Below are 22,113 nucleotides of genomic sequence, written 5' to 3'. Positions count from 1 at the left end.
ATAAATAGAGCTGTTTGCCACTCCCAAAAAGGCACACCTCTCATTTTTTATTTCTTTTCTTCTGCTCTCTCTCTTCTTTTCTCTACTTTCTGCTTTAGACCGAGGGGAACCCAACGAGGGAGACCAACCAGCTCTAGTGTAGATTCAGCTTCTACATATCCAGGTACGGGGGAAAAGGGAATTATTTATATGAAGAGTTACATGAGGGAATTGGGTAGAAGAAGACCCCTTAGAATTATGAGTAATTTTAGAAATATTTCTGTTTAAAGAATTATTGGCATTATTTGATTCTGTATATATTTAGGACAACAAATATATGATTTGTTTGTAAAATGATGCTCTAGAAGAGAGAACGAAATTATAGAAAAGTTCCTGTAGGTTAGGTTTTGGAAAATTGAATTATTTCTGTTTGAGGAATTAATTATACCATTAGATTCGGTATGTGTTGAGGATTATAAATATGCTAATAATTTGTAAGAATGATGATCTGGGAGAGAGAACGAAATTGTAGAAAAGTGCCTGTGAGCTAGGTTTTGGAAAAATTGAATTATTTCTGTTTGAGGAATTAATTATACCATTAGATTCGGTATGTGTTAAGGATTATAAATATGCTAATAATTTGTAAGAATGATGATCTGGGAGAGAGAACGAAATTGTAGAAAAGTACCTGTGAGATAGGTTTTAATTAAGGGTTTTACTGTTTATGCTGAATTATATTAAACTGCTAATTCTATTGATTATTATATCAATTTATGAATATCCTTGTTATATTATTTGATAAAAATTGATGAATTGCTTGATATGTATGAAACCCGTTATTTTGGACCTATTTGATATGTGTATGGAATGAGTTATGATATGAGATGTTGTATGGATGTGAATATGATTATGATTGTAGTTCCTCACACTAATGAGTAGGGATGGCATGGCCCTTGGGTAAGTGATGCTACAGGGAGGGCGTGACCCTAGCATGGTGTGGGATGAATAAGACAGTTAACACGCATCACTTATGTCAGATATGGCAGAGCTGACATAGGGTTAATTGCAAGAGATTGTATGGATGTGATGTGATTGTGGTTCCTCACATCAATGACTAGGGATGGCACGGCCCCTGGGTAAGTGATGCTACAGGGAGGGCGTGACCCTGGCATGGTGTGGGATGAGTGAGGCAATTAATCCGTATCACTTATGTCAGTTGTGGTGTGGCCTTGGCATAGTGTTAATTGTAAGATTTATGTGGATTGATGTAATTGAGATGTGAAGATGATGAGTGATTGATAAATTATGATATATAGAAATGTTTGTAAATATTTCCTTATGTAATGAGATTACATTATTGTGTGTTTGTATGTACTTTACATATGATTGTTTTCTTTTCTCACCGTACGAATTGTGGATGTTTTAGGTGAGAAAGATCCGGCTTCGAGTGGCATCTAGAATGCCAACAGTGGAATTGCGGGATGCTCTGATATTGTGACATCGGGGCAAAGGATTTTTTAGAATATAGGTTTTTATATGAATTTGGAATTGTAAATGTTATTTTTGAAAACAATTTGAAAACTCTTGCATTTTTATTGTGGTTATTGAAAGATAATATTGAAGATTCTCATGTGAACCCTTTTACCGAAATTGAAAAATTTATTTATAAGTTTCTATTACTACATTATATATATATTGGGGTAGTAAGGGTGTCACATTTAGTGGTATCAGAGCAGGTCGATCCAATCGGCCGTGAGTTATGAGTCTACTATGCTTGTTTGGTAGATAATTGATGGAATGATTGATTGTGAATTTGTTGATATGTTAGTTTGTTGTTTACTTATAGAATAATTGTTAACTTTTCTAGTGATCAGAAAAGTAATGGCAGGAGGTAGGAACGATCGTGCAATCGCTGATGCTTTACGAGCGATGGCTCAGGATCTTGGTAATATGAACCAACAACCAGAGATAGATTGGTTGGAGAGATTCCAACGAAATAATCCGCCAAGCTTTCGTGGGGGTTATAATCCTGATGGAGCTGCTGACTGGATTTTTGAAGTGGAAAATATATTCCAAGCTATGGGATGTCCTTTGATACAGAAGGTGACTTTGGCTGCCTTCATGCTTTCTGGAGAGGCTGGCATCTGGTGGCAAGGTGCTCTACAAAGAATGATAGCTGCAGGTACCCAAGTGAACTGGGAGAATTTCAAGCAGCTATTCTTGGAGAAATACTTTCCCCGAGATGTAAGACACAAGAAACAGGTGGAATTCCTTGAATTGAAGCAAAGAGAAGATTCTGTGGCTGATTATGTGACTAAGTTTGAAGACTTGGTTAGATTCTGCCCTATGTATGATGGTGTGGGCAATGAGGAGGAAAAATGTGTAAAGTTTGTGAGTGGTCTTCGACCTGAAATTAAACAAGTTTTCAATTATCAAGGGATCACTCACTATCACGAATTGGTAAACAAGTGCAGAGTATATGATGAGGATAACCGTGCTAGGGTAACTCATTATAAGAGTGGAGGACCCATGAGGAATAATAAGTTTGGGTCATCTAGTAAGAGTAAACCTTACACCAAGTTTGCCAAGAATTCGGGTTCTAAAGTGAATAATCAAGATTTTGTGCAACAAAGAAGCCAAGCTCCAACGACTAGCCAAACTTCAAGAGGGGAAAGTGTGGGTTCTGTTCCACACAACAACTACTTCAAATGTGGACAGCCAGGTCATAGGGCAGTTGAGTGTCGGACGCAAAGAGTTATAACATGCTTCAAATGTCAAGCGAAGGGACACAAAGCTAATGAATGCCCCCAAAATAGGAAAGAAACAACAGATGTTGGAGGGAGCGCTAGCAAACCTCGAGCGACAGGAAGGGTATTTGCCTTGAGTGGTGCTGAAGCTTCACAATCCAAAGACTTAATCCAGGGTATGTGTTTCATTAATGGAACTCCTCTAATTGTTTTATATGACTCTGGGGTGACTCACTCTTTTATATCACATGCGTGTGTGTCCAAATTAAAATTACCTATTTCTTCCTTGTCTTTTGAATTAATAGTAGAGACACCAACTAGTGGTTCAGTGTCTACTTCTGATGTCTGTTTAAAGTGTCCTTTGATTATTGATGGTAGAGATTTTATGGTTGACTTAATTTGTTTGCCTCTAAGTCAGCTAGATGTTATTCTGGGTATGTACTGGTTATCTTCCAATCATGTCCTTTTGAATTGTGCTGATAAATCTATTGTCTTTGGTGAGCCTGTTGAAAAAGTGAGTAAGGATTATTTGACTGCCAACCAAGTTAAGGTATCTTTACAAGAGGATGCCCAAGTGTACATGTTGTTAGCTTCTTTGAATTCTGAGAGTAATGTTTTGGTGAATGAACTGCCTGTTGTGTGTGACTTTTCGGATGTCTTCTCTGATGATATGTCTAGCTTACCACCTAGAAGAGAAGTAGAATTTTCCATAGACTTAGTACCAGGTACAGGACCTATTTCTATTGCACCTTATAGGATGTCACCCGGAGAGTTAGTGGAGCTTAAGAAACAAATAGAAGACTTGTTGGAGAAGGGGTTTGTGAGGCCTAGTGTATCACCTTGAGGAGCACCCGTACTATTAGTTAAGAAGAAGGATGTTAGTATGAGATTGTGTGTAGATTATCGCCAGTTGAACAAGGTGACCATTAAGAATAAATATCCATTGCCTAGGATAGATGATCTTATGGACCAGTTGGTGGGTGCTTGTGTATTTAGTAAAATTGATCTTAGATCGGGGTACCATCAGATTAGAGTTAAGAGTGAGGATGTACCTAAGACAGCATTTAGGACTCGTTATGGACACTATGAGTATCTAGTAATGCCTTTTGGTGTGACAAATGCTCCTGCAATTTTTATGGATTACATGAACCAAATTTTTCATCCGTATTTGGATAAATTTGTAGTTGTCTTCATAGATGACATACTAGTTTATTCCAAGACTAAAGAGGAGCATAAGGAACACTTAAAGGTAGTACTTCAAACTCTCAGGGAGAGACAACTTTATGCCAAGTTGTCTAAGTGTGACTTTTGGCTAGAGGAGGTGAGTTTCTTAGGACATGTGATTTCAAGTGGAGGTATAGCAGTAGATCCATCTAAAGTTGAGGCGGTGCTTAAATGGGAGACACCTAAGTCAGTTAGTGAGATTAGGAGTTTCCTTGGGCTGGCTGGATACTATAGAAGATTCATAGAGGGATTCTCTAAGTTAGCATTACCCTTGACAAGTTTAACTAGGAAAGGAGTTGTGTTCGTATGGGATAGTAAATGTGAGAATAGTTTCCGAGCCTTTAAGGAGAAGTTGACTAGTGCACCTGTTTTAGTGTTGCCTGACCTTAGTAAGACTTTCGTGGTTTATTGTGATGCTTCTAAGATGGGTTTGGGTGGAGTGTTAATGCAAGAGGGAAAGGTCGTATCTTATGCATCTAGACAATTGAAAATACATGAGAAGAATTACCCTACCCATGATCTTGAATTAGCAGTTGTGGTATTCACACTTAAGATTTGGAGACATTATTTGTATGGTTCAAAATTTGAGGTGTTTAGTGATCATAAGAGTCTTAGGTATTTATTTGACCAAAAGGAATTAAATATGAGGCAAATGAGATGGTTAGAGTTCCTTAAGGACTATGATTTTGATCTTAGTTATCATCCGGGTAAAGCTAATGTGGTGGCTGATGCATTGAGTAGGAAATCTTTGCATTTGTCGTCTCTTATGATTAGGGAGATGGACCTTTTGGCTCAATTTAGAGACTTGAGTTTGACTTGTGAGGTAACCCCTAGTAGTGTGAGACTAGGTATGACTCGGGTGACTAGTGAGTTGTTGAGGGAAATTGGAGAAGCACAGTTAGTGGATTCATTTCTAGTGGCTAGATGTGATGCTATAGGACAATGTGTTGGAGGAGAATTTACCTTGGGTGTAGATGGAGTGTTAAGATTTAAAGACCGAGTGTGCGTGTCTAGTGACCCTACACTTAGACGTTTGATCCTAGAGGAAGGTCATAGGAGCAAGCTTAGTTTTCACCCAGGAGCAACTAAGATGTATCAAGACCTTAGGAAGATATTTTGGTGGCGTAGGATGAAGAAAGATATAGCTGAATTTGTGAGTGCCTATTTAGTGTGTCAGAAGGCTAAGATAGAACATCAGAAACCTTCAGGACTACTTCAGCCTTTGAGTATACCCGAGTGAAAGTGGGATAGCATTTCTATGGATTTTGCAGTTGCTTTGCCTAGAACTAGGAGAGGGCATGATTCCATTTGGGTTATAGTTGATAGGTTGACTAAGAGTGCACATTTCTTACCTATTAACATTAGGTATTCTCTAGAGAGATTGGCTGGACTGTATATTGATGAGATTGTGAAATTGCATGGGGTACCATCTAGTATTGTGTCAGACAGAGACCCTAGATTCACCTATAGGTTTTGGGAGAGCCTACAACAAGCTTTGGGGACCCAACTTAGACTTAGTTCAGCTTACTACCCTCAAACTGATGGTCAGACTGAGAGGACTATTCAATCTTTAGAGGATTTTCTTAGAGCCTGTGTGTTGGACCAAGGGGGTAGTTGGGATAGTCTTTTACCTTTGATAGAGTTTACCTATAATAATAGTTACCACTCTAGTATAGGTATGACACCTTATGAAGCCTTGTATGGTAGGAGGTGTATGACCCCTTTGTGTTGGTGCGAGCCTGGTGATAATGTTATCTTAGGACCTGAGATTGTGCAACAAACCACTGATAAGGTTAGATTGATACAAGAGAGGATGAGGACAGCTCAAAGTAGATAGAAAACTTATGCTGACAGGAGAAGGAAGGACTTAGAATTTCAAGAAGGTGACCATGTGTTTTTGAAAGTCACTCCGTGGACTGGGGTTGGCAGGGCATTGAAATCCAGAAAACTTACTCCTTGATTTATTGGTCCTTTCCAAATTCTAAAAAGAGTCGGTAGTGTTGCCTACCAAATTGCTTTGCCTCCTAATCTTTCAAATCTCCATGATTTCTTCCACATTTCCCATCTTCGGAAATACATCCATGATCCTTCGCATGTGATTGAGTCGGATCATCTTGAGGTTAAGGAGAACCTAACTGTGGAAGCTGCCCCGGTGAGAGTCGAGGATCGAATGGTGAAGCAACTTAGGGGTAAGGAAATTCCTTTGGTGAAAGTTATTTGGGGAGGAGCTACACCTGAAAGTGCTACTTGGGAGTTAGGAGAAGATGAAAGCTTCATATCCATTTTTATTTGCTTCAGGTAATTTCGAGGACGAAATTTCTTAAAGGAGGGGAGAATTGTAACACCCCAGTTTTTATTTCACTTTTTATTTATTTATTTTAATTGAGGGTATTTTGGTAATTTTATAAAGGTGATAGGGGTGATTTAGTAGCTTAGAACGGGCTGTTCCGAAATTGGAACGAGCCGTTCCAAACTACCAAAAGGTATATGATTTAGTAGCTCGGAACGGGCCGTTCTGGAATTGGAACGGGCCGTTCCAAACTACCAAGTTGTGTGTGAGTTAATAGCCTAGAACGGGCCGTTCTCAAGATGGAACGGGCCGTTCCGGACTATTAAATATGTCATTAACCCTAATTGGGAACGGGCTTGGAACGGGCGTTCTTAAAATTATGGCCGTTGGGGGTAATTAATGCACACCAGAACAGGCCGTTCTGGTTTTGGAACGGGCCGTTCTGGATGTGATTTTTAGCCACGTTTTAAGGGCCCGGAACGGGCCGTTCCGGCGTAAAAAGCCTATAAATAGAGCTGTTTGCCACTCCCAAAAAGGCACACCTCTCATTTCTGATTTCTTTTCTTCTGCTCTCTCTCTTCTTTTTTCTACTTTCTGCTTCAGACCGAGGGGAACCCAACGAGGGAGACCAACCAGCTCTAGTGTAGATTCAGCTTCTACATATCTAGATTCAGCTTCTCCATATCCAGGTAGGGGGAAAAGGGAATTATTTATAAGAGTTACATGAGGGAATTGGGTAGAAGAAGACCCCTTAGAATTATGAGTAATTTTAGAAATATTTCTGTTTAAAGAATTATTGGCATTATTTGATTCTGTATATATTTAGGACAACAAATATATGATTTGTTTGTAAAATGATGCTCTAGAAGAGAGAACGAAATTATAGAAAAGTGTTTGTAGGTTAGGTTTTGGAAAATTGAATTATTTCTGTTTGAGGAATTAATTATACCATTAGATTCGGTATGTGTTGAGGATTATAAATATGCTAATAATTTGTAAGAATGATGATTTGGGAGAGAGAACGAAATTGTAGAAAAGTGCCTGTGAGCTAGGTTTTGGAAAAATTGAATTATTTCTGTTTGAGGAATTAATTATACCATTAGATTCGGTATGTGTTGAGGATTATAAATATGCTAATAATTTGTAAGAATGATGATCTGGGAAAGAGAACGAAATTGTAGAAAAGTGCTTGTGAGATAGGTTTTAGTTAAGGGTTTTACTGTTTATGCTGAATTATATTAAACTGCTAATTCTATTATTATATCAATTTATGAATATCCTTGTTATATTATTTGATAAAAATTGATGAATTGCTTGATATGTATGAAACCCGTTATTTTGGACCTATTTGATATGTGTATGGAATTGAGTTATGATATGAGATGTCGTATGGATGTGAATATGATTATGATTGTAGTTCCTCACACTAATGACTAGGGATGGCATGGCCCCTGGGTAAGTGATGCTACAGGAAGGGCGTGACCCTAGCATGGTGTGAGATGAGTAAGACAGTTAACACGTATCACTTATGTCAGATATGGCAGCCCTGACATAGGGTTAATTGCAAGAGATTGTATGGATTGTGATGTGATTGTGGTTCCTCACATCAATGACTAGGGATGGCATGGCCCCTGGGTAAGTGATGCTACAGGGAGGGCGTGACCCTGGCATGGTGTGGGATGAGTGAGGCAATTAATCCGTATCACTTATGTCAGTTGTGGCGTGGCCTTGGCATAGTGTTAATTGTAAGATTTATGTGGATTGATGTAATTGAGATGTGAAGATGATGAGTGATTGATAAATTATGATATATAGAAATGTTTGTAAATATTTCCTTATGTAATGAGATTACATTATTGTGTGTTTGTATGTACTTTACATATGATTGTTTTCTTTTCTCACCGTACGAATTGTGGATGTTTTAGGTGAGAAAGATCCGGCTTCGAGTGGCATCTAGAATGCCAACAGTGGAATTGCGGGATGCTCTGATATTGTGACATCGGGGCAAAGGATTTTTTAGAATATAAGTTTTTATATGGATTTGGAATTGTAAATGTTATTTTTGAAAACAATTTGAAAACTCTTGCATTTTTATTGTGGTTATTGAAGGATAATATTGAAGATTCTCATGTGAACACTTTTACCGAAATTGAAAAATTTATTTATAAGTTTCTATTACTACATTATATATATATTGGGGTAGTAAGGGTGTCACAATGACAATCCTACAACTGTCATCATCTTAGAAAATTAAAAGAAAATTACTTAAATAATAAAATATAATATATTTAAAATAAATTAATCTCATCCAATAAAATCTTTGAGCCATTTTATTTTGGGCCTAGAGCCCTTCCTATTGTAGTGTGTGTGTGCGTTTCCATCTTTTATAAAACTTTTAATCAAAATTTGTAATATAATATGAAGTTTTAAAAAAATCAACCATTAAATGATCAATCGAACAATATTTAGTGATAATTGTCACATTAACTAGGATCCAAAACATATGAATATGAACTCTACTTTGGATGGGGAATATATCGTACATAACAATTTCTAAATATTCAAAATATGGGAGTAGAATTTTCACTATTACATATCCCAAATTTACATGTCTCTTGAATCAACTTTCCGACTCATGCAATATACTTCTAGTAGCTACACAAATGCATTAATTGATTTAAGTGACATGATCATCCTAAAAAGAGGACTGCTTGAACCAAATATTTTATTCTAAAGGTTAATTGTCCTTCTTGTTTCTTGTATAGACTACAAGTATCCTCCACTAGAGAGACATTCTAGTTTGAGTTGAGGAGAATCATTATAAGTGACAAAAATCTCTATTCAAGTATTTAATGTAGTCTTATACCTAATGCTCGAACTGACAACCATCAAGTACATAGATCAATTGGCATGAGGTTATCTATGATAACTAGTGGTCTATTTGATTCGTGAATATGCAACTATATTAAATATATTAAATACATACTTGAAAGGAAAGTTTTGTCGCTTATAATAGTGCTAGTCGACTCAAATAAGATTGTCTTTAATGAAAGATACATGTGACCTATACCATAAAATACAAGAAAATTAATCACATAAATCAAATATTTATTTGTATATGAAGCAAAATATCTATTTCAGGATGTTATTTGTCCTTATTTTTTATTTGCAACAATAAATGGCTAATTATGAATTATGTATACATTTTGAATTTTTTTATAGTCAAAATAATAAGTAACTAAAATATGTTATTGTAATTTGATTATAAAAATATTCAAATTATATATATATATAATTCATAATCAGCCTTCCAAAAAAAAATTCTTTTTTAAAAAGACCGAAATTTGTAAACAAAATATTTTACCCTAAATACAAATAAAATATGTATTTAAGTATAATATATTTTTTCAACATTTTGTAAGACTTATAATACTTTTTTTAACAACAATAAAACACAAACTTATATATTAATAACTTTCAATTAGTAACACTCGTGTTTTCCTTTTTTATTAAAAGAAACCAATATAAGCTCAAACTTATATTAATAATGTAACCTAATGGCTAAAATTAATGTAAGTAATAATTCATTAAGTATATATTTATATTTAAAATTATGCTCACACATTTCCATTAAAAGAGAGAGAACAACGTGTTTTGCAACTCTCTCAATTTATAATTAAGAGAAATAAAAAAACATAACACATTTTTCTTTCTAAAGTAGATCACTCTCATAAGATTAAAGTTAAGTATATTTTCGTGAACAAAAGAAAAACATACTCATCATGGCAAAAGATCACTTTGCGTGTATTTCCATCCTTTATAAAACTTTTAGTCCAAATTTAAAACATTATAGTTAATTTATTTTGTCAAGGAAACACATGTTATGAAGTTTAAAAAAGAATCAACTTTTGAATGATAAAATGGACAATATTTAGTGACAATTTTTACATTAAATGGGATACAAAACATATGGGTGTAGACTCCTCTTTGGGTAGAGAATATACCATACACAACAGTTTCTAAAAATTCAAATCATGTGGGTAAAATTTTTACTATTCCATTATCCCAAATTTACATGTCAAAAACTGAATCAACTTATCAAATCATGCAATAGCTATGGGAAAACAAATAGATTAATGGATTTAAGTAACGTAGTCATCTTATAAAGCAAAATTAATTAATCACTTAAATTATATATAAAAAATATTTGATTCAAGAGTTTAATTTTTTTTTTCCTTGTATAGACCACAAGTATCTTCCATAAGAGACAATCCTATTTTATTTGAGTATGATCTCTATGGACAACAAAGTTCTTTATTTAAGTATTTAACACAACTACATGCTTAAAACTCAAATTCAAGATCACTAAGCACATTGATCGACGAATGTGAAGTTGATCTAGCATAAGTAGTCATAATTTGAGTCCATAATGTGCAATTGTGTCAAATGCTCAAACAAAAAGTTTTGTCATTTATAATAATTCTATCAAACTTAAATAAGATTATTTGTAATGAAAGATACATGTGATTTATACTAAATACAAATAAGGATAATTAACCTCTTGAACCAAATATTTATTTGTGTGTGAGAAAGATATTTGGTTCAAAATTATTATTTGTCCTCATTTATTATTTGTAACAATTGAAGTCTAATTATAAATTATATTTTTTAAATATTCCTTATAGAAAAATTACAAGTAACTAAATTATGTTATTATAATTTTGACAATAAAGAGGTTTCAAAATGTATATATAACTCATAATTAGTCTTCAATCATCACAAAGAAAAGGACAGTTAATCTATTAAATAAAAAATTTTGTCCCAAATTAAAAAGAAATGTATACGAGCAGAACATATACTTTCATCTTTTTTAAAGATCTTATAATGGTTTTTTACAAACAATAATACTCGAACTTATATATTAATAAATTTTGATGAGCAACACTATATTTTTATTTCTTTATATAAAAAAATCCATACATTATATAATCTCAAACTTAAATTAATAATGCGATCTAATACCTAAAATGTAATTAATAATTCAATAAGTATATACTTATAGTTAACAATAATACGCTCCCACATTTACTTAAAAAAATATGGAACAATATGCCTTGTAACTCTCAATTTATAACTAAAAGAAATAAAAAAAAGAAAAGAGTAACACATTTGGTTTTAAAGAAGATAACTCTCTTAAGTTTGAACTTGAGTATATTTTAGTGGGCCGAAAAATTGTCTACATCATTGTAAACATTATAGTTGGTTTACTTTGTCAAGAAAACACATGATATAAAGTTTAAAAAACAATCAACCATTAATCGATCCAATGGACAATATTTAATAACAATGACCACATTAATTAGGATCCAAAACCTATGAATATAGACTCCTCTTTGGGTGAAAAATATACTATACACAACAATTTCTAAAAAATTCATAAATATGTGTGTAGATTTTTCAATATTACATTATCCCAAATTTAAATGACACTTTAATTATTTTTTCAATTTATGCAATAAATTTCCTGTTAGTAGACATCCGCACTAATTGATATAAGTAACACAATTATCTTTTAAAAAAAGGACAACTAATCTCTTGAACCAAATATTAAATATTTGATTTAAAAAGTTAAATCTTTTTTTTTTTCCTTGTATAGACCACAAGTATCTTCTACTAAAAACAATCTTGTTTGAGCAAAGAAAGATAATTATGGACAATAAAACTCCCTATCTAAGTATATAACTCAACTGCATATCTAATACTTGAACTCAAGACCAAGGAGCATATAGATCAACTAACATGAGGTTGTTCTGGCTTAAACAATGGTCTTGATAAAAGTCATGAATATGCAATTGCATTAAATACTTTGAAGAAAATTTTGTCTCCTATAATAGTCCTACCTGACTCAAACAAGATTGTCTCCAATAAAAGATATATGTGATCTATACAAAAAAAAAATAAAAACAAATTAACCTCTCAAATCAAATATTTATTTATATCTGGGTACAAAATATTTGATTCAAAATATTATTTATTCTTATTTTTATTTATTATAATTGAAAGCTAATTATATTTATATATACATTTCAAATATTCTCTATAGTCAAAATTACAAATAATTAAATTGTTAATATAATTCTGGCAATAAAGAATATTCCACATGCATATATAATTCATAATTAGCTTTCAATTTCCAAAACAAAAATATTACTAATAATGATTACAATATGACTGACAAATTCATACAAGAAAAAAGTTTTAAAAGCATAAAATTTCAAGAAAATTAACATAGACATTTGTAAGAAACAATAATCACTTCAACTTTAAGAAAAAATTCAAAACATATATAAAACAAACTCTCGTATGAGTAGAAAATATATAACAGTTACAAAAATACATGTGAATTATATTACTATCAAGTCCATTCATTCCTAACATGTTACAGCAACTTGACCAATAAATTAACCCTTGTGGGGGTGATTTAATCCAAAAATTATTTCAAAAATATGTCAATGATTTAATCTTAAAATTAATTTAAATGACACTATATATTTTAATATTTAAAAAATTTAATAAATAACTCTACTAATTTTATAAACGAACCCCTTTAGGGAGATATACTTACTCAGTTAATTAAACCCTAGAAAGAATAACAATTGCCCAAAATATTTTCTAACCTCTAATTTTCCATAGACATTTACATTGAAAACACAAACATTGTACTTTCTCTGTGAATCAAATATTTTCGTTTTATAAACAATATACACATATATTACTAATATATAATTAATCAAGAAAACTTGGTCATCTTAGAAATGTGTTATGACCTTTTGTATATAATATAATATCAAAATACAGGATCAACATTTTTATTGGTCAATCAAGGCAAAAACTTAATATTTTATAAATAAAATGAATTTCTGAATGTTTGAACAGGCCTCGATTACGCCGAAACCCAATATTGCACATGTAAACAACTTGAATCAATGCAAATATTGAAGAACGTGAACCAAAATGTATAACGAATTATATATCAAGAATTCTTAATTTAACAGAACCTTAATATTTCAAATTTCAGTCAATTTATTAAATTTCAGGGTTCTAAATCTAAGTATAGTTCACTTTAATACTACATGAGATATAATTTGATCTATGCCAAAATTTAGAACACTCTAAAAAATTAACATCAAATACTCATAAATTATATACCTCTTGAAGACTTCTTTCAAAGTAATTACTTGATTTAAATAGAGCGTGTATATGTCAAAATAAGAACTTTATCTGGATATGCCTTCCGTTGCAGACCGACTCTTGGTAGAGAAATACAAGCCGCCATAGATCACTAGAGTCAAGTGAGATCCCATCTTTCTTTATATACACAAATAACCTAATAATCAATCCTAATAAATATTTGGCCCATTGGACCCTACACTCAAACTGAGGATACTGACCTATTGGGCTTAACCCAATAAACACATAAACACGTGATAATTCCTAAAACACAAATTAAATCACTTAATAAAATTGAACTCGGGGAAAATATATTAGACCATATATTCAACCTATCTACTCTTATATATTAAACATTAATTTTTATCTTATACGAGAATGTTTTTAGGTGTTTGAATTTTTAGAATTTTTTTTTAATTTCTTATCTAATTCAATTTTATTTATTATAAATATTTATGAATTAAATTTTAATATTTTAAAAATAATTATTGATAAATAAAAATAATATTATGCTATAATATAAATTATTTGTCATCAATATAAAATAAATTTATATTTTTATATATATTTATTTATAAATTTTTTAAATAAACATATATATTCAAACATAATATATGTAACATCTCACTTTTTTGTAAATAAATTAATAAAGATTTTAATTAATTAATTGAGAGTGATTTAAAAAATAAGAGTTGTTATAAAAATATATTTTATTTTTTATAATTGAGTTATTATCTTTGAAAGATAGAGAGAATAATTAAATTGGACTTTTATTGATGAGTTACACGCATAGGTTAGGGCTAAGGTTTTTAATTAAATATATTAGTAATTAGGTTTGCCTAAATTCAAAAATTTAATTGTTCATCTTGTGATCTTAAGAAAGAGGAGAACCAAGGACTCCTAGAGGAGAAGTCACTCATCCGACTCAAGATTTTAGTGTCCATCAAGATAAAGGAGGAGTAAGAACATCGCTCTAAGGTATGGGTTAATTGTTGGGTAACAGGATTAACCCTCAATCTTTAGTTTGTATGTGTATGTATATGAAAGGTATTAAACCTGAACGTTGTATTGAGGAATTCTCTTTTATCTCTTGTATGTCTTAAGTGGTTGAGAAGTTATTCTCATTATATTATTTTTGTAATTTATCTTTCTTGGGAATTTTTGTAGCTTCTTCTTGGTTAAGTGAGACTGTAACCATCTGTAATCATGCCTTTGAAATCACTGTAAAAAGTTTCAAAATTTTTTGAGTATGTTTACTATTTTTAATGGGTGTATTATTTATTTTTTTGAATTTATCCTACTGTTATTTTTATTCTATTAAACTGTTTATGTATGAGATTAGTGAAAAATGGTACAATATAAATCTTCTACAAGTCATTGATGATGTCTTCAAATTTTCTTATGAATTTACTAGCTCTAGAAGTATTTAATTTTTTTTTGTTAGAATTTCAAAAATCTGTCCTATTAAGTTTTTATTAGATGAAAAATAGTTTATGCGTGAGATAAATGCTAGAAAATATATGTGATGCATGAAAATATATGAGGAATACCCTATAATTTTATTAGAATATTATATAAATTGATTTGATATTAATTTATGAGTTTATGACGCAAGCTCTGTTTACTACTAATAGTGATAAATAATTGTAAAATTGGTATTTGTATTTCATCATAAATAGTGAGAAAATTATTGTGTATATAATAATGTTGAATATGACCTCTATGAAATATTTATAAATTTAAAGAAGGTTTACTATTGTAAAAAAATAGCAATCCCTATTTTGCAAAGATAATTCAATAGAGATATTTAATTCAAGAGTAGTACTTAAGAGTTGAATTTTGGATATCTAATCCCTATTATTGGATTATTTGCAACACATGATTGATTTGTTATACCACATAGGGAAGATTTATGAATATTATTATGAATTGTTCAACTCTTGTGATTTAATTTCATTTAATTAACAAGTTTAAAACCTGATTTGTTGTTGACTGAATTGGAATTTTAGAAAATATGTGATGTTGTTGTGCACCTATGATATTAGGGAACATATGAATTGTGATAAGTGATTGAAAAAGGCTAAGTGAAACTTAGATGTGATGGGAGTTGTGAAATGTGACATGTCATATATGAAAGTGATTGTGTAAATAAGTCTAAGTATAACTTAGCAAGGATGTGACTAGTCGAATGTGTAAATGGGAATGCTAATGATGTGACAATGCATAGAGTTTGTATATCATTCATTATTTGCATAAGTGTTTTGTGATGAATATGATACAAAATACACTACTAGGGAATACCCCCTTATGTAAAAGCTTGGAGATTAGTACTCAGACATGATTTGGTTTGGAAAGTCCTAGTCTCGTCCATTGTGTGCATGAAGCGGATCTTGCACAACTCAGCTTTTCCAACAAGATCTTAGTAATATATATTTCTAGTGTAGAGTGTTAAGATAACTTTATCCAATATGTACTCCTAGACTACTTAACCTTCGGACAATGATAACATGTTTTATTGGCGCCACATGCATATAAATAAAGGAGTGTTTGCTTGAACATGACATATTGTTTTCATTTGAATTATAAACCTAATTATGTGGTGATGCGATGAAGTATGAATTGAAACTTATGTTTTAATTTTTGTAAGGTCATGTATGAATTAATTATTGATGAGCTTATGAATATTCCATGCATGTTGTCTTTGTATGGCTATCTGAGCTTTTATTTGTACCGGTAGTCGAAGTGAAATATGTTCTCACTCCCTTGTTTCCCGGCATTTGTTTTGTGATGTATATGCAAGTGATTTTCACTTTGGAGGAGTTTAGGTGGTGGTTGAGAATGCTCTAATAATTACATGTTACATCGGGGTTCATATACGATTACTTTTCTATTCTTTTGGAACAAGGATTCTAGTTTATTTCCTTTGAAAATATTTATGCAATTTCTTGTAATAGTTTAGTTTAGTCTTTTGAATTTTAAATTTAGAATGTGATATTTTATACCTTAGTGTTCAGTTATTTAATGAAGTATTTCCTTTTTAGAATTTTTTTTCGTTTTCTTATTTTAAAAACAATATTTTAAAACTTATTTTGGATAAAAAAACAATTATTATTTCAAATTGGTTTTATGAAGAAAAAAAGTTTTGAAATCGGCTTATTGTTCCAAATTGAGTTTAAAATGACTTACTATTTGGATTTTAAAATTAGTTAAGTTCAAAGGTGATTTTAAAATTGATTTTTAAGACCAAATTATGATTTAAAAAGTGATTTCAAATCTGTTTTTGGACCATAAACCAGATTAAAAAAAATTCAAACCGATTTTAAATAAAATGCAAACTAGTTAAGCAATAAATCAGTTTCAAGACTACTTTATGATTTAAAATAAATTTTAAAACCAATCCATAAAATTAGTTTCCAAAACTAGTTTTGAATCATAAATGGGGTCTTTCACCTGTAATTTTCAAATCACTATGATTGCTTATCGGGACGCAAAGTTTGTTGCCATTATTGTTGTGAGGCTTAAGAAACACCCTTGATTTGGGAATGGTCTAACTAGTACATTAACATATTTGAATAAACAAGGATGTGAAATCAAAGGATTTGTTGGAAGAATTAAAGGATGCGTAGGGATGAGAGAAAAAAATCATGTATGTGGATATCTGCGGAATAAAAATAAGTAATTTAAATGAATATTTGTGAATAATGGATACACATAGTTTTTTATTCGTTTATAAATGGGACGAGACGAGTAAGGTAGTATTCATACTTGCAAGTACCTGCAAAATAAAATAATTTAAATATTCATATTTTTACCTTGTATTTTTTATATGATTTTAAATATTTTAAAAAATTATCATTAGTTACAGGTTCAAAAATTAATATCAATTATTTATCTTTAATATTTTAATATAATTAACATTAAATACAGACTTAAAATTATTTATAATACTTTTTAATTTTTAAAAAATTTACAAATATCTATTTATATCTACATGTATTTATAAAATTCGTAGATACTCACTTAACAAATATCTGCATAAATTAAGAATGGGTACAAAGTGAGTGAATTTTTATCCAACAGAATAAGAATAAATACGAGTACCCTATTATCCTCACTATATACCCATTGTAATCCATAATGTACATATTAACCCCAAATAATGACTAACATGTTTACTTTGCAAGTATGTCAAAATATAAAGGGAGTAACAGTTCCAAATTCGACTCTAGAAACCCAATCACTAATAGATCACCTTAATCCAAAATTCTAACAACCGAAATTGACTAATGCTGTGTTTGGATGAAAAATTTTATAAATTCAAAAAATTTTAAATTCTTGGTATTTGAATTACTTTGATTTCAATTTCTATCATTCTTAAAATATTTTGTTTGGACAAGTAAATTCAAATTTTTCCAAATTTTAAATTGTTAGATTAGATATGATAATTTGATTCCATCATGGTAAATTTGATTTTAAAAATATATTTATATGTTGAGATTTTTAAATTAAATTTTATAAAAAAATAAATATTAGCTAATTTTTAAATATTTAATAATTTTAAAAATTAATATTAGATAATATTTAATAATTTTAAATATATTTTTAAATATTCAATAATTAAAAACATGAAGAGATAAGAGATAAGATAAAATTCACATAATAAATATAAAATTCACATCAACAATGATTTAAACTATACATTATTAAATATATCATATTTTTTAAAAACTAAAATAAAAAATATTTACTTTATATAAATTATTAAAAAAAACTAATATTCATATTATGTGGTGATGTTATGCAGCAGTAGCTGATGTGAAATGCTAATGGATTCATAAATAAAAATAAAAATAAAAATAGGTTGTTTCACAATTGTTATATTTTTATTAGTATGTCTGTGTGAAATGTTAATGGATTCACAAATAAAAAAAAAAGTTGCTTCATAATTGTCATATTTTGATTAGTGTGTATTTTTCGATTTTATAACATTTGTCTTTGTATTTTCTTAATTGTCATTACATAGCCTATTATGACTGACTTGAATTTGGAGGATAATGAAGAAGATTTGGATGACTCTCATGAGAGCTCATTTAGAGGGTTAGAACTCGTTCAATCAAAAGATCCACGAAGAGTCTCACTTGCTCAATGAGCTACGGCTGCCTGACAAAAGAACTCATACAGGGCTCAACTCACTGAAGTAGGTGACCCATAGTGATTAAAGTTCACCCAATGAAGGGAGTCACAACAAGCTTTTCTCACTAAGTGAGGATAGCCTACCTAATGAGAAGCTCCAAAGGGGTTTGGGTGCCCAACGAGACTATGCTCACTCGATGTGTAACAATCCAATATTTTTGCTAATAAATTAAGTATAGTTTTATAATAATTAACTAGGTTGTTTTAATTGAGGGCTTTTAATTAAATGAAAAAGTTGTTTTCTTGTATTAATTAATTATATGCTACATTGTCGGGTGTGACACAAGTCACGTTGAGCGTGAATCATCCCAAGAGTTATGAGTGCTTTTTGAACGAATTATGTTGGGCACAGATTGACTTCTGTTGGGTGCTACCTTGTGTATGAAACTTGTTCCTTTACTCGAACTGAAGTGATTTTGTTGAGTTATTTGAATATTTGATGACTATGAAATAAACATAAGTGTTTTGATATATTAATGAGATACTTTACTCTTATATGGAAAATTGTGTATATGGTAAATCATATGTATAACAAACCATGTGTATGGCAAATCGTTGAGTATATGTAGTGAATCATGATATGATAGAGTTTATGTGACATGCATTATATGCATGTAAATCAGTAAATCGATAAATTGTTATATATATGCACTACGCATATATTGTGATTGGTACAACATACATGTAAATCGAGAGTCCATGTCTATTGTATCTCATATTTGCATATGATCGATTGTATATTGAGATTAATGATTTGATGCATTGTGAATGAGTTGTAGTGTTTGATAGTGTTAAATATATGTTAATATCATACGATTGATATAAATAATGTATTAAGTGTGTTTAATTATTCATTTCTTATTTCATGCTATAAGTTAGAGTGAGAATTTTCTCACTTTTCTTGTTCCATGTTGTTGTTGTATGAATGGTGATACAGGTGAGGCTCAACAAGATCTTGATGATGTTGGTGACAAGACTTAATCTTTGTCTTGAGAGTGTTTTGATAGGACATGTGACCTTGAGGCTTAGACTAGGGATATTTTTTGTTAATTCTTATGATACGGTTTATGTTTAGTTTACATTTCTGCCTTATTATGGAGTTTGTTTAAGTGTTTTTTATGTGAGACTCTTTACCTCATGTTAGAGATTTCACTTTGATTATTTATACAAGGTATTTGGAGATTTTCATATCCTTGTTATGAAGTTTTAATTATATATGTATGCGGCATAAAAGGGTATCACAAATGAAACTTGGGTTAGGAGGTTTAGTAAGGGGATTATGTTAGTTCTTATTTTTCACCATTCTCATTTTCTTTCTTTGTGTTTCCATGCTCTGAAGAATTAGGAGAACTAGAGACGTTGGAGATCACTAAAAAATTTACGCCCTATATCTAGTGTTCACCGAGATAAGAGAGAGTGAGTAGTCTTGTTTTGGACTTGGGATATCTGTTTGGTAGCGAGATTGGTCACATATCTCTTTCTCTATTATGAAAAAGTGATGAGTGAGATTCTTCTAGTGAGAGACTTCCCTGAGGTTTTTCCTATAGACATGTCTATCTTACCGCTTAAGAAAGATTGAGTTTGCCATAAACTTAGTACCTAGTACAACCCCCATATCTATAGCACCTTATAGGATATCACTTAAGGAATTAGCTGAGCTTAATAATCAAATAGAAGAGCTTCAGAAAAAAAATAGTTCATTAGGCCGAGTGTAACACCTTGGGGAGCACCTGTATTGTTAGTTAAGAAAAAAGATAAGAGTATGAGACTTTGTATAGACTATCGTTAGCTTAATAAGGTAACCATTAAGAATAGATATCATTTTTCTAGGATAGATGACCTTATGGACCAGTTGGTTAGGGCGTGTGTGTTCAATAAAATAAACTTAAGGTCAAGATACCATTAGGTCCAGGTGAGGTTGGAGGATATTTTAAAGACTGTTTATAGGACCCGCTATGAACACTACAAGTATTTGGTTATGCCTTTTGATGTGACTACACCTAGAGTTTTCATGGATTACATGAATAGGATTTTTCATCCTTATCTTGATAGATTTGTTATGGTCTTCATAGATGACATTCTTATATACTCTACTACTAGGGAGGAGTATGTAGAGCATCTTAGGATAGTATTGCAAACTCTTAAGGAGAAACAATTGTATGCTAAGTTGTCCAAGTGCGCATCCTAGTTGGATATAGTTAACTATATAAGACATGATTTCTAAGGGAGGTATAGTTGTATACCTTGCTAAGGTAGAAGTCGTACTCAAGTGGGAAACATTTAAGTCAGTGTTTGATATTATGAAATTTTTATGTTTATGTGGCTACTATAGGTGGTTCATAGAGAACTTTTTTAGGTTAGCTTTGCCCTTAACTAAGTTAACTAGAAAGAACCAACCTTTTGTTTGAGACTCTAAGTTTGAGGAGAATTTTCAAAAGCTTAAGAAGAGATTAACCACTGCACCTATCCTAGTGTTGTTAGAAAAGATGGTCTAACCAAGAAGGGGCTGAATTGGTTGATTAAAATTTTTTTTACACATTTATCTTGATTTTGAAAAACTTTTCTAAATCTTTCCAACGAAGAATTTTGATATATAGTTATATATAAGACACTTAGTTCAGATTCAATGCAATTCTAAATTCACTCAATTCTTAATGTAATGTACATGCCTCATACCACATACCAACAATCATGAAAATAGAAACGCAAGAATGTAAAATCAAGTATAAGGAGAGTGAAAAATGCATAACCAATTTATACTAGTTTAGCCACATCTACTTGTGACCTACATCTAGTCCCTAATTAACCCAATTGAGATTTTTCACTAATCTTTAATATAAAAGTTTTACAATCACAATACCACATGCAATACACTTTTACAATATTAAAGAAACCACTTCTTGCACCCCAAGAACCACCTACTTGTAGCACCCCACTATAAGATCTCCCTTCTTAAGAAACCTACTTAAGAAAATAATCAATATAGAGATTTAAGGAACGAATTCACCTAATGTACAAAACATATCAGAATAGGTGAATCAATCATGTAGATTCTTGAAGATGATGATCAATCAAATTCTTGAAAACTTTCTTAAGGTTACCACAAAGGTTAAAGAACCTCTTCTTGCAAAGAAAAATGTATCTTAGAGAGTATTTTCATAAAAGATATCACAAAGAATCAACTCTCTTTGTCCAAGGTGTGAAAAATGATATATATATATATATATATATAGGTTTTTTGATTGAAATAATTGATTATTTACATGGATATTCGATTATTTTATTCTTAGCAATTCTATAAATCAACCAATAACACTTTAATTAATTATTTTGAGTAGTAATCAATTGTTTTAGAACCTTGTTTATGAAATAATCAATTATTTTGTTGAATAATCAATTATTATAACAACTACTCTTTAGGTAACTAAAAATAAAGCAAATAATCGATTA

At 31.0% G+C, this 22,113-nt stretch overlaps 1 long non-coding RNA gene across 1 annotated transcript; it reads right to left on the bottom strand.

The window, feature by feature from the left end:
- Positions 1–1,068: 1,068 nt before the first annotated feature.
- LOC145958277 (uncharacterized) lies at positions 1,069–13,603 on the bottom strand. The gene is made up of 2 exons (XR_014433998.1): positions 13,450–13,603; positions 1,069–9,304 (listed from the first exon to the last, which is right to left on the bottom strand). It is a non-coding gene; the product is annotated as an uncharacterized LOC145958277 (long non-coding RNA).
- Between the last annotated feature and the right edge of the window lie 8,510 nt (positions 13,604–22,113).

The sequence above is a fragment of the Cajanus cajan genome, chromosome 5 (genome assembly GCF_000230855.2).
Source record: "Cajanus cajan strain Asha chromosome 5, NIPB_CcT2T_4, whole genome shotgun sequence".
Lineage (NCBI taxonomy): Eukaryota > Viridiplantae > Streptophyta > Magnoliopsida > Fabales > Fabaceae > Cajanus > Cajanus cajan.
The sequence above is the reverse complement of the archived record's forward strand: the minus strand, read 5'-3'. Positions and strand labels throughout refer to the sequence as shown.